This window comes from Euprymna scolopes, chromosome 6 (assembly GCF_053919585.1).
Source record: "Euprymna scolopes isolate OS-2025 chromosome 6, ASM5391958v1, whole genome shotgun sequence".
NCBI classification, from domain to species: Eukaryota; Metazoa; Mollusca; class Cephalopoda; order Sepiida; family Sepiolidae; genus Euprymna; species Euprymna scolopes.
Window position 1 is genome coordinate 91,454,569 of NC_136487.1, and position 13,657 is coordinate 91,468,225.

At 33.8% G+C, this 13,657-nt stretch overlaps 1 protein-coding gene across 2 annotated transcripts in view; it reads left to right on the forward strand.

Annotated features, from left to right (window-relative positions):
• Positions 1–13,657, forward strand: part of LOC145277780 (uncharacterized) — a 128,847-nt gene that overhangs the window by 24,673 nt on the left and 90,517 nt on the right. The gene's annotated exons all lie outside the window — the stretch shown is intronic.

Consider the following 13,657-nt stretch of genomic DNA (forward strand, 5'->3'; position numbering starts at 1 on the left):
CGGCCAAAATCGGTTAAGATCAATGGAAGTGGTAAAATATTTTCTCTCTAATAAATTCCTCCTCCCCCTGCCACCACTTAACACCGTTTGGGGATCGTTCACAAGGAACAGTTGAGAAGAGAACACCGGTTTGGCTTCGTAGTTCTTTCATGTGAAGTTATTTAAAATCACTAAACTAAGCTGCAGTGCTCTGTGGCGTAGTGGTTAGCATGCTGGACAATTCACATTATATTTTCACGTTCGCGCTGACCTACCGTAGTCGTTTTTTTTTGTTTTTTTTCCTAAACAACTGGAATGGACTTTTCTTGGTGGCCGAACTGTTAACGTTGCAGATGTTTTTTTTTTTGTTTTTTTTCACACTTTATTTTCCTACTTTTACTCATGACTCCGGGTTTGATCCTTCCTACTTACCTACCATAACATTTTTTAAAACTCCCCCCCCCCGTCCCGGAAACAAACACTCGGGCAACGCCGGGTACCCCTGCTAGTAATATAATAATAATTAAGGAGCAGTCGTTTCCTTTTAAATTTCTGCTGGGTAGAATTACAAAATCACTACTCATGGCCACATCGGTAAAAGGGTTTGGTTTGGTTACTAACTTCAGTTATACGAATTCGTACTTAACATGCACCAGACCCCCACCCCCCGACTCTCACAACTTTTTTTCTAACACCCAGGCAACGCCCCGCCCCATTCTGCTCTCCCTCCCCCTCGGTCATAATTGTTTTCTATGACAGGGCAATGCCGAGCGTACCCCCTCGCTAGTTATAAATAAATTCAAAAGTGTTTTTTAAAGGCGATAACTCCAGGTTTTACCACTTGATTACCTTCTGGTTTTGTATAACTTCTTCATGTGTATATTGCCAAACTCTGGGATCTTCACGGAATTTCAAATGGAATCCATCATTAAACTAATAGGAACATCAGTCATGTCTGGATAAAAGTCTCCAGTACAAACTTTAGGAACCTTAAACCTACTTTGTTTTTAGATGTAAATATTACATCCACTACCAAGGGTGGGGGAGGGAATTGAAATCGAAGCACTTGAGGGGGAAAACATCTTAAGACACCATGCTTGATTTTGAAAAAAAGTTATATTCATATTTCCAAGATTTCGGATTTAGGTTTTAATTAAAAGTAAAACAAAACCCTAAGGGATAATATTTCTAAAATATTTATAATAAAAACAGCCTAAAAGTTAAAAATTAGATCCATTAGCCAATGATAAGTTCTTAAAACAGAATTTACGATAAGTAAATAAGAAGTACTGACAAAACTAATTGTTATTAAAATATGTTTTATTCTCATAAATAAATATTCTTGCTTCCGATTAAAAAGATGCTTTTTTTTAATTTTCATATTAATATATGTTTAAATAGCTATCTTAGCATAAGCATAAGATAAAAAGAAAAAAGGAATGATACTAATTAAAATCTAATTTTCAAGATTAATCCACACCAAGTCAAAAACAGATCAAAGTTGATAGATCAAAATTTTTCATAGAAAATGAGTTACCCCCCCCTGAATATTTAAAATTCATTACTTAACATCTGAAAAGATGCACAAAACAATTTAACAATATGATTTAGAATTAGCCACTTTTTATATATGGAATTATTATATAATTTTTTTATATAACCTACGGGGTGCTTATAAAATAGTTATATTTACAATTAGAAGCAAAAATATGTTTCTGATTCCTAAAAACATACTGGAGGCTTTTATCCAGTTCATATCTGATGGAACGAGAACATGTTGCTCCCGTTGGTTTAATAATAGATTCTGCTCAAGATTCTCTGGAGATTGCCGAGTTCGACAATATATTTCTGAAGAAGGTCGGAGGTTACATCGATCGAAACCTTGTGCAAATATAACTCAAGATGAAAAGAGTGTTACGTAGTGTTATTATTACAATGATGAATGTATGTTCTTTTGTTTCCATGTTAAGAAGGATAAGAGTCTTGAGAGTGTTCATGGAAGTAAGAGATCTTTGAGGTTCATGTGTGTGATCATGTTGTGAGATATGGAGACATTAACAGGTGTATATAAAGAGAGAGGGTGAGAGTTTATAATTGAGAGAGAGTACATATAATTACACTTTGAGAGGGGATTTGATATCTAGATAGATAGACTGATAGATTGGCATTTATACCGATAGATTGAGAGGTTGACATTTATGCTTTTGACAGTTCTGTTTGAACGGGAGTGTTTATATAACATAGACACATATACTTTCTAACACATATACTTTTTAGATGATGAATTTCAAATGGTTTTTACACATAAATAGACAATACCTTTTTCATGTAATGATGGACACAGGAGACGGCAGTTATAAAAAACATGATGAGCGTTTATTCTTCCACTTGACCAGTCAATGGCTTGCATCCAGGAATTCAAAGTTTCTTCTTACATTTTCTTTTTCTGTTTAAAACCCTCTCGCTTCCAGATGGGCCAAGATTCAATCTGGTCAGACTCTCGTCTGACTCTCTGACTCCCTTCTGACTTCTCTTCCTAACTAACTCTCACTTCCTATATTGAGAAATCCATGCATGTCCGGCCAACGTGACCACAACTCACGTGCCATCAACACGCGCAACCTGCACGCTTCAAAACATTCTGATTTCCCATTTTCCTTTGTTGTTCTCATAAAGGAATTCAACCTACATATGTAACTCATTTAACCCATTTTTTTATTATCCAACATTCTTTCTACAATGAATAGATTCCAGCCAAAATTATATTTACTAGCAGGACCCGTGGAAATTCCACGGTAGTTAAAATCTTTTAAAACACATCAGTAAGAAATTCCTTATTGTTATATTACAAAAATGAACATATGGAAGCAAGTAGAACAAAGAACTTTAGTTTAAACTTTTATTGAAGGTTAATACGATCGTAACTGATGCTGTTGATATTGTCAGGAAGTGCTGGTGATGATTGAGGCGGTGATAGGGACGTCGATCAGCTGTTTGGAGTGAGAATAGTGGTCAGTCAGCAGGTTCTTGGGAGTCAGACTGTGAATTTAAAAAAAACTGTGACATTGTTGACATCGATTTTGTGCAAGTTCTGATGACCCCAAGTTGTTTAATATTTCAGGACATCTTGGATTACATGTATAGGTAAGGAATAGGTCTGGCTTTCCATATTTACAGAAAACTGCCATTGTATCTTGATACAGTTGTTGAAGATTCCTAGGACTTCCTGTAAATGAAGATGGTAGAATAACTGGTACACCAGAATCACCATCTTCATTCCTTGCTAAATGATCCATTAAGCCAGAATATTGAGCAGCTCTTGGTTGACTTTGATAGCTTTTAATGAAGTTAAATAAGCAACCGTCAACTTTTACATATGCAATAGACTTTTCTATTTATTTTGAATTTTATTCAATGAAGATTTGGAAATTCACAAATATTTTTTAAGTCGAATTATTGATATATATTTCAATTAATGCATCACAACTTCCTGATAATATAAATAGAACACTTTGAATTTTCTGTACAAACGTTTTTTCCATAAAAACATTGTAATCTGTTATAATATTCAGATTCTTGTGTATTACATGCATATAAAATGAAGTGTTTCTGTAAATCTTACGAAGTACAGTTAAATTTTGATTTTTCGATAATCAAAATGATGTGAGGTAGGTTATACCTATCAAATTTATGTCAATGTTATATAATTAAGTAAAGTTAAACAAACTGTACACTATTTTTTCATCAAATTATGAATTTTAAATATAAGGAAAGCAATTAAAAAAATTTTTTTTCCAAAATCATATTTACATCCAAGTTAATTTTTAGATTCCATAGCTATTCCTGATTGTTTTCATAACACTTCACGGTAAACAATATTCTTAGTATATGTTACACCACGCTTTCTTCCCTGATTATCATCTCTGTGCAGTTGCATTACCTTAAATTTCACACTGTGCTTAGATCAAGCTCTTGAACATGCCACATACAGTTGACCATGAGAAAATACAGGTTGTTGAAGATATATACCAACCTTATCCAAAGTTTGGCCTCGTGCTTTATTGATGGTCAGTGAATATGCTAATCATATTGCAAACTGTATCCGATGAAATGCAAACGGAACATTTGTATCACTTGGCTTTAACTTAATTCTTCAAATGATAACTGTGAAACCTCTATTAGATCCATTAATTAAAATAGCAATGATGCTGTTTTGATGACATTCTTTTATTTTCATCCTAGTTCCATTACAAAGTCCTTGATTTATGGATAAATTTCGCAGTCGCATTACTATTGCCCCTATTTTCACATTGTCGGTGAGATGACATTCCAGATGGAGTTAATGAATTTATGAACTCGATAGGATAATTTTGAAGTTCAGCATCATCATCGGAGATGTAATCTGTACTTAAATATGTATTTATGCCTCCGGGAAAATTATTTAGAATTTCTACATTTACTGTTAAACATTCTGTATTTTTTGGAGTCATGATGATTCTATTTTCCATTTCTTGAGGGCTGCAATAAAATATTTCTGAGATTAGATAACCATTACATACCGAATCATGAGGAACATCTATGGCATCTACAGGAACGTCATTAAGACTGCTCGTTAGTGTACCATTACCAAGATGAAGGAGCCATCTACAAAACTCCTGTTCATTTATGTTAGTTCTGACGTTTTGTGTTAGCTGTAATTGACTGAAATGATGCCACAATGGGCATCTTTTAAGACAGGTGTCTTTAATAGATGTAGGTGATCTATGTGGCACTACTGGCAAAATTTGCCTGAAGTCACCACCAAATATTTTATCGTTACCCATTATACCTTGTAAACATCTATCTATAGCAAGCAGTGCATGATTAGGTATCATAGAGGCTTCGTCTTGATGAATACCATTATCTTTCTCAAAAAAGAAGCATGCTCTGATACAGGAGAAACGTTACAGCCACTGGTTTCTGTCAGAGGTACAGGTAGTTTGAATATACTGTGGAGTGTTTTCCCTGAAGTTAGTAGCATTGCAGCAATGCCTCAGTGGCAGTTACAGTACTGCTGGAGGTGAAGTAATCATATAACATGTTGAATAAAAAGTTTTCTCCTGATCCGGCTGGGGCATCTAAATAGAAGCAATTGTTGTGTGGGGCTACTTTTTCAGTTGCCATGACAGCCTTGATTATAGTATTAAAGACCTCTAATTGTTCATTGTTTAACAATTCAACATTAGGCCCGTTTGTATTTCAAGTCATATTATCTATTGGAGGATCACCTGTTGGTTCAGGTAAACCCATTGCCTGGCAAGAAGAACCATGCTCATTAAATATTGCTTTTATCAAATGAATAACTGTGGGATATGTATATACACTGGCCCCCGCCCTTTGCGGCCCGGGCGACAAGATCAAAGTGTAGTATCTGTTCCAAAAGATACTGCAAGCAAAGACCATATGTGGGGGCAACCCCACATATAAGTTATTGGTCAATGTAGGGGCAACACTTCATACCAATTGTCACTATCCAGCTCCCCTACTCCCCGGGGAGTTGGTCCCCATTTCCCCTTCACTCCTCACATTAAAAATCGGCCTTGTGCCTAATTTGCTCGGTGGGGGAGCAAATAAATACCATCTGTTCCAACAGATACTGCAAGCAAAGACCATATGTGGGGGCAACCCCACATATCTAAACTTGGTCACTGAAGGGGCAACCCTTCATACCAACAGTTTCTAATCCAGCTCCCATTTCCCACCTCTCGGGAGCTGGTACCCCCTTTCCCTCCCCCCCTCCCTCCATCTCCACATTAAAAAACGGCCTTGTGCCTAATTTGCTCAGTGGGGAAGCAAATAAATAAACCCCGCCCTTTGCGGCCCGGGCGACAAGATCAAAGTGTAGTATCTGTTCCAACAGATACTGCAAGCAAAGACCATATGTGGGAGTAACCCCACATATCTACCTTGGTCAATGTAGGGGCAACCCTTCATACCAACAGTTCCTATCAAACTCCCATTTCCCACTCACCGGGAGCTGGTCCCCATTCCCCTCTCTCTCTCTCCACATTAAAAAACGTCTTTGTGCCTAATTTGCTCAGTGGGGAAGCAAATAAATACAAACTGGTGGCTATGTATATCCACCAGTCCACTACACTTTACCGTAAAATTCGGCTAAAACAATTGTTGACGAATTACCTCCTTTGAATCGATATTGTCTGTTTGTGACAATTGAAGCGAAAACCTTATTAGGTATTAAATGCTAAAACATTTTAATACAGCTGGCTAATTGGCTATAAAGTAAGTTATTCCGAACTTTGATCTAACATTTTAATAAAAAAAAAAAAGAAGCTTAACATTTTCTTGTATCTTTTTTTTTATATTAAGAAAAATGTAAGCATCACGCTGAAATAATAAAAATGCCATTCTTAATAAGGGGAGAGGGTTTGACTATTCTAAACCTTCACCTAAATAACCATTTAATGAAAAAAATGTTTAAAATGTTCTTGTATCGTTTTTATAAATTTTGTTAAATAAGAAAAATCAATAAACTTTGATAACACTATTGTAAGAATCATGCTGAAAGCCATTCTTAATATGGGGAGGGGGGTTAACTATTCTGAAACTTTACTTAACAATGTAAAAAAAATAAGGGAAAATATATGTATGAACAATAAATATTTCTTCAGTTAAATAAATTATACTGTAAATCTTTAAATAAGGAATAAATATTTATTTAAACCATAATTATTGAAACAGTATTTTACTGCATAAAAAAACGGTTATGGGGAGAAGGGTTAACTATTTTGAACCTTCACCTAAATAGCGATTTAATGAAAAAAAAATTTAATGGTCTTGTATCTTTTTTTTTATAATTTGTTTTAAAATAAAAAACTTTGATACCGCTATTGTAAGAATCATGCCGAAAGCCATTCTTAATATGGGGAGGGGGGGGTTAACTATTCTGAAACTTCACCTAACAATGTAATAAAAATAATGGAAAAAATATATGTATGAACAATAAATATTTCGGTAAATATCCAGATACGCTACTACAGAACACCGACCACTCTAATTTGTTTTTTATAGGTAATTGAGGTCGCTGACAACGAATCTGATAGTCAAACTTGGGGCAAATTTACCGTTTGCATGGTATTTACCCCTGAACCCACGAACTACTTTCCACCATTTTGCAGCTTCCGTTTATGCTACGCGCATGCACGCTGTAGCATAAACGACGGCTTTACCAAGCAAACTACGTTGGGAGGAGGGGATATTTTTTTTCCAGGACATAGAATTTTCAAAAATACATTATAGCACTTTTTGGGTGGAAAATTTAAAATTAGCTGAAAAAGAAATAAAACAATAAAAGGAAAGCACTCCAAGTTGAAGTAGGAAGGGGGGGGGGGTAATTTATCTGGTTTTTTTTTTTGGTTTTTTTTAACCTGGAACATAGAATTTTCAAATTTTCAAAAAGTCACGCACCGACATTTACGAATTAGAACACCATTTAACATTATCCAAAGATTTTACTGTGTACATTGGGGGCGCGAGCGGGAGGGGGGGGATGTGATGTTGGGGTGCGTTACTTTTTGAAAATTTGAAAATTCTATGTTCCAAGTAAAAAAAAAAACAAAAAAAAAAAAACAGATAAATTACCCCCCCCCCTTCCTACTTCAACTTGGAGTGCTTTCCTTTTATTGTTATATTTCTTTTTCAGCTAATTTTAAATTTTCCACCCAAAAAGTGCTATAATGTATTTTTGAAAATTCTATGTCCTGGAAAAAAAATATCCCCTCCTCCCAACGTAGTTTGCTTGGTGAAGCCGTCGTTTATGCTACAGCGTGCATGCGCGTAGCATAAACGGAAGCTGCAAAATGGTGGAAAGTAGTTCGTGGGTTCAGGGGTAAATACCATGCAAACGGTAAATTTGCCCCAAGTTTGACTATCAGACTCGTTGTCAGCGACCTCACTTACCTGTAAAAAAAAAACAAATTAGAGTGGTCGGTGTTCTGTAGTAGCGTATCTGGATATTTACCAATTTCTTTTATCTTTCTTTCATTTTGAGCTCCTTTTTTCTCCCGTTTAACTTTTTTTTTCTCCCATTTTTTATTTTGAGCGGAGAATTTATTTTATTTTCATTTTGAGCTCTTTTTCCGATCCGGCGTTACCTTTTATAGGTACTCCTGCAGTCCTGCACTCCTGCAGTCCTGCACTTTACGACCCGAGTTATTTTTTAACGCTATTATTTAGAAACCTATTATTTAACATGGGGAAGGGAGGGTGTATACTGTATTGTAACTATTCTGTACTTTCACCTAACAATTCAATTAAAAAAAAGGTAAATATGAAGAATTACTCCACCCCAGAAAATTCCTTTAAAATTACCACTCTGTAAGGTTTTCGAGGTCGCTGAAAACGAAAATAACGTTTAAAATTACGACAAATGATTAGTTTCCAAGATATGAAAGAAATGTTAGTTTTAAAAAGTGGGGGATCACTTTTCTATAATAATTTAACGTAAAATGATCACCCACGATTTGGGGGGGGGGGCTTCCTTTCTACCATCGGAAAATTCTTTAAAATTACCTGTTTACATTTGGTGGGAAGCGGTGTAAAATAATAAACAGTTCTTCTGCTTGATTAATGTCGGCACGTTACTTATGTTAAAACGGTTAATTAAACTGCATAAGCACATGTTAAAAAACTATATAAGTAAAACATTTAAAAAAAAAAAAACATTAAAAAAGTAAAAATATTTTTTTTAAATATTATAGGGGGGGCTATAGTCTATTTTAAAAAACAATATCTCCTTCAAGAACGATCATAAAATGTGTTTTCAATCGATATTTATTCAATAAGGGACCAGTTTTCCTACCTAGCGAAAGAGGACGAGTTTTCCGGGGTCGAGTTTTCCCGAGACGCGTTTTCCCAGGACGAGTTTTCCGGGCACCAACGCCACTACCGACCCCTGACGGAATTATGGGTGGACAAGGGCAGTATATGCAGACCATCGAATATTTTATCAATCAAGTACTTTTTTTTTTTTTTTTTTTTTTAAGAAAATCAAATTTTACGATTTCTAGGGATAATAAATAAATAAATTGACTTCTTTTAATAAAGAGAATGTGGAAAACACTAGTTTTTTTTTCGTCTGAAAACAGACTTTAATAAGTTAAGTACTTTTTTTTTCTTTTTTTTTTAAGAAAAAACAAATTTTACGATTTTTAGAGATAATAAATAAATAAATTGACTTCTTTTAATAAAGAGAATGTGTTATTGGGTTTGTATTACTGTACACATAGATTCGAAAAAGTCGTAAAAAAAAAAACGAATATATAACAAATAAATGTTATCAAAGGCAAGATAAGTTACTTTTCTACCTAACTGGATAATTTTCTAGTGTTTTTATTTCATGTAACATGTTTAATCAGCTCAAAAAACATACAGTGTTTACCGATGTATTAGAAAATTTAAAATAGCGCCAGACTGTATCTTTCACACGGTAAGTTTGGGAAAAGGGGTTATAAATAAAAAATAAAAAAAACTAGACAAAATACTGTTAGAAGGTCGCTCAATATGTTACCGTGACATAGGCTGACATATATTCGGTGGGTTTTTAACAGTATTTTGTATATTTTTTTATTTTTAACTCATTTTCCGGGTTTGTATTACTGTACACATAGATTCGAAAAAGTTGTCAAAAAACAAATATATAACAAATAAATGTTATCAAAGGTAAGATAAGTTACTTTTCTACTAAGCTGGATATATTTTTTGTGTTTTTATTCAATGTAACATATTTATTCAGCTCGAAAAACATACAGTGTTTACCGATGTATTCGAAAATTCAAGATGGCGTCTCACACCCTCTTTAACACCGTAAGTTTAGAAAAAGGTGTTATAAATAAAAAAACTATACAAAATACTATTAAAAACCCGCCGAATATATGTCAACCTATGTCACGGTAACATATATTGAGCGAGTTTTTAACATTATTTTATCCGTTTTTTTATTTATAACATCTTTTCCCAAACTTACGGTGTTAAAGAGAGAATCAGACGCCATCTTGAATGTTCCAATACACCGTATGGTTTTCGAGCTGAATAAACATGTTACATTGAATAAAAACACGAAAAATATATCCAGTTAGGTAGAAAAGTAACTTATCTTGCCTTTGATAACATTTATTTGTTATATATTTGTTTTTTGACAACTTTTTCGAATCTATGTGTACAGTAATACAACCCCCATTTTCCCAAACATACCGTGTTGAACAAAGAAGCCGGCGCCATTTAAAATTTTCCAATATATCGGTAAACACTGTATGTTTTTCGAACTGAATAAACATATTACATTGAATAAAAACACTAAAAAAATTTTCCAGTTAGGTAGAAAAGTAGCTTATCTTCCCTTTGATGACATTTATTTGTTTTTTGACAACTTTTTCGAATCTATGTGTACAGTAATACAAACCCAAAGACACATTCTCTTTATCAAAAAAACACATTCTCTTTATTAAAGAAGTGAATTTATTTATTTACTATCCCTAAAAATCGTAAAATTTGTTTTTTCTTAAAAAAAAAGTATTTCGTTTATTAAAGTCTGTTTTCAGACGAACAAAAAAAACTAGTGTTTTCCACATCCTTTTTATTAAAAGAAGTCAATTTATTTATTTATTTATTTATTTATTATCCCTAGAAATCGTAAAATTTGATTTTCTTCAAAAAAAAAAAAAAAAAGTACTTGATTGATAAAATATTCGATGGTCTGCATGTACTGCCCTTGTCGACCTATATTTCCGCCAGGGGTCGTTAGTGGCGTTATCTCTAAAACAAGATGACGCGTGCCAAATCTTCGAGTAAACTTCCGATAGTTTTTGATTTTCTTAAATAAAAAAAAAAACTACTTGATCGATTTACGTGATTTTTGGAATATAACATCTTCATGCAGTGACAAGTACGTACATTATAAAGATTTTTTCCAGATTTTTATTGTATAAAAGATTTGTTGTGGCCCATTTATAGACTTACACCCAATTTTCTTTTAAATGACAACTTTTATAAGTTTTCGACTATGCTGAATACGGAAATCGCATTGAAATTTTGCAGAAATAAGTAGTTATCGAAATATAAAAAGTTGTATTATGCATTGTATTCTCTGGCGGCCATCATTTTTACGCGCGTGCGCGCGCCATAAACGAATCTACGTGCGTAACAAAGATAGCTGACAAAGAATACAATGCATAAAACAACCTTTTATATCTCGATAACTACTTACTTCTGTATTACTTTCCGTATTCAGCATAGTCGAAAACCTATAAAAGTCGTCATTTAAAAGAAAATTGTGGAGGTGGACCTAATCTAAAAAAAATACCCAATTATAATTGTATATATGTACATAAAAAAAACAGATGAACTTAATTGGACGACGACGATGATGATGATCGTTCGGACGACGACGATGATGATGATCGTTATATATATATATATATATATATATATATATATATATATATATAACGATCATCATCATCGTCGTCGTCCAATTAAATATATATATATATATATATATATATATATATATATAACGATCATCATCATCATCGTCGTCCAATTAAGTTCATCTGTTTTTGTTTTTTTTTTATGTACGTATATACAATTATCGTTACATGAGCGAAACCTAATTCAAAAACGAACGATCTCGAGATTTAAAACAATACAATGTTGCTTTCCTTACGAAATTGGGTATATATATATATATATATATATATATATATATATATATATATATATATATATATATATATATATATCACGACTCCATTGATGGAATATCGAAGATTAAAAAAGAGAAAACGTTTATCTCAGATTAACGTTAAAAGAAAAAAAAAAAAAAAAAAAAAAAGGGTCCCCTGCGAAGGTGAGTCGGAATTTGTTATTGATATAAACTGTTATCCCCGCCGGCTGTTGCCAAAAAAAAAAAAAAAAAAAAAAAAAATATATATATATATATATATATATATATATATATATATATATATATAAAAACAAGGGAAAGCTGCAATGCTGCATATATGTACATACAATGATGTGTTTGTTCTTTCTTTCCTTCTTCCAGGAGATCTGATCATGTTCGCCCACCGACAAATTCACCCTGAGCCTATAAGTATTGTTTCAAATCGAAGGTTGAATATACATACCGCATTCAAGTAATCTTGCCTGACGGAGGGGGGAATAACGGAATGATACTTTCTCCTAATTACCTAGAGAACACCACACCAAGTAGAAATCTAGGGGGGGGTCGTCACACTCATTCCAGAATGAGTGAATATGTAGGTGTCAGCTAATGAGATTTTGTGAAATGTGAGTAAGGAGAAATCATTATTTTGGGGGAATAGGAAATAAGAAAAATTATAGTATCTGTATAAGTATATGAGTAAGAAAATTAGGGCGAAACCCCATATATGACCCTAATGCAGAAAACCTCCGGGTGTCGAATGGTAGTGGGAGTAGTATTTTTCTAGAGAAAAAACAACATCTACTTCCATTGTATATCTGTGCGATCGTGATGATGTCACTCTTAGGGTCAATTATAATTACTGATACCTTTAATTATAACGAATTAATGTGTCAAAAATATTGTTCTATAGTTACATAAGATAGTGCCTAATAGTGTAGAAACATAATGAATTTGTATGTGGCGCCATATAAACCTACGGTATTTTGGTCCAGACGGGAAAAACTGCGCCTCTTTTATTATATATAGGGATGAAAAAGCAAATTTGTAGATGAAAAAATTCAAACGTGCAAAAATATCTTTCGAATTTGCGTTTAAAGAATGAATAATTCAAGATGGCGTCCTAATGAAAGAAAGGGAAGGATGTTATTCAAAAAAGTGCTGGGAAATACGGTGGGGTGCTATGCAGTGCAAATATGGAATGGCAATGGTCAGGTTATAAAAATTACAAAAATAAAACGTTCAAAGAAAACATTTAAATATGGCATTCACTAAAACAAAATTCATAGAAACAAAGCAACCTGCCACTTTGGACTAAATCGGTCTTTTTAAAATTTCAATTTTAATAAAGAGAAAATTATGACAATAGAAAAATAAACGGACTATTCTAATAGGTCCTGGGAGAAAATGGAGATCACGAGTTCGGTGTCCCAACCACGCTGCCAGTCATGAGCAAAGGATTCAAAACGGAAATATCTTATGCAGTTCATAGATGCATAAGATGAGGGAATACAAAGACAAAGTGTCGTGCATTTAAAAGGGAAAGACAAAAGCAAAGTGTAGACGATTTACAAGAAAGATGTCTTATGCCGCCAGTAAAGGCATTTTTTTTTTTATTTTTTTTTACACAGTCATCACCACTTATCAAGGCCCGGAAGCCACTCAGGGATAAGGGTTATTGCAAGTACATTACATTAGTGTGGAGATTTGATGAAGTGTTTAATTAAGAGGGCGGTTCATTAGGAATTTGTTAACATTGGACTTGAAGACATCCAAGTTGTAGTCCGGAGGGAAGCAGGCAGACGGAACAGAGTTCCACAGGCGTGCAGTTCTAAGAAAGAAGCTTTGTTCATGGAATCCGTGTTTTGATTTAGGCACAGATATAGAGTGGGGGAAATTTTTCACAGTGGATTCAGCTAGACGGGTGTTTTTCGTGAAAGATTGGCGAGGGGGGACCAG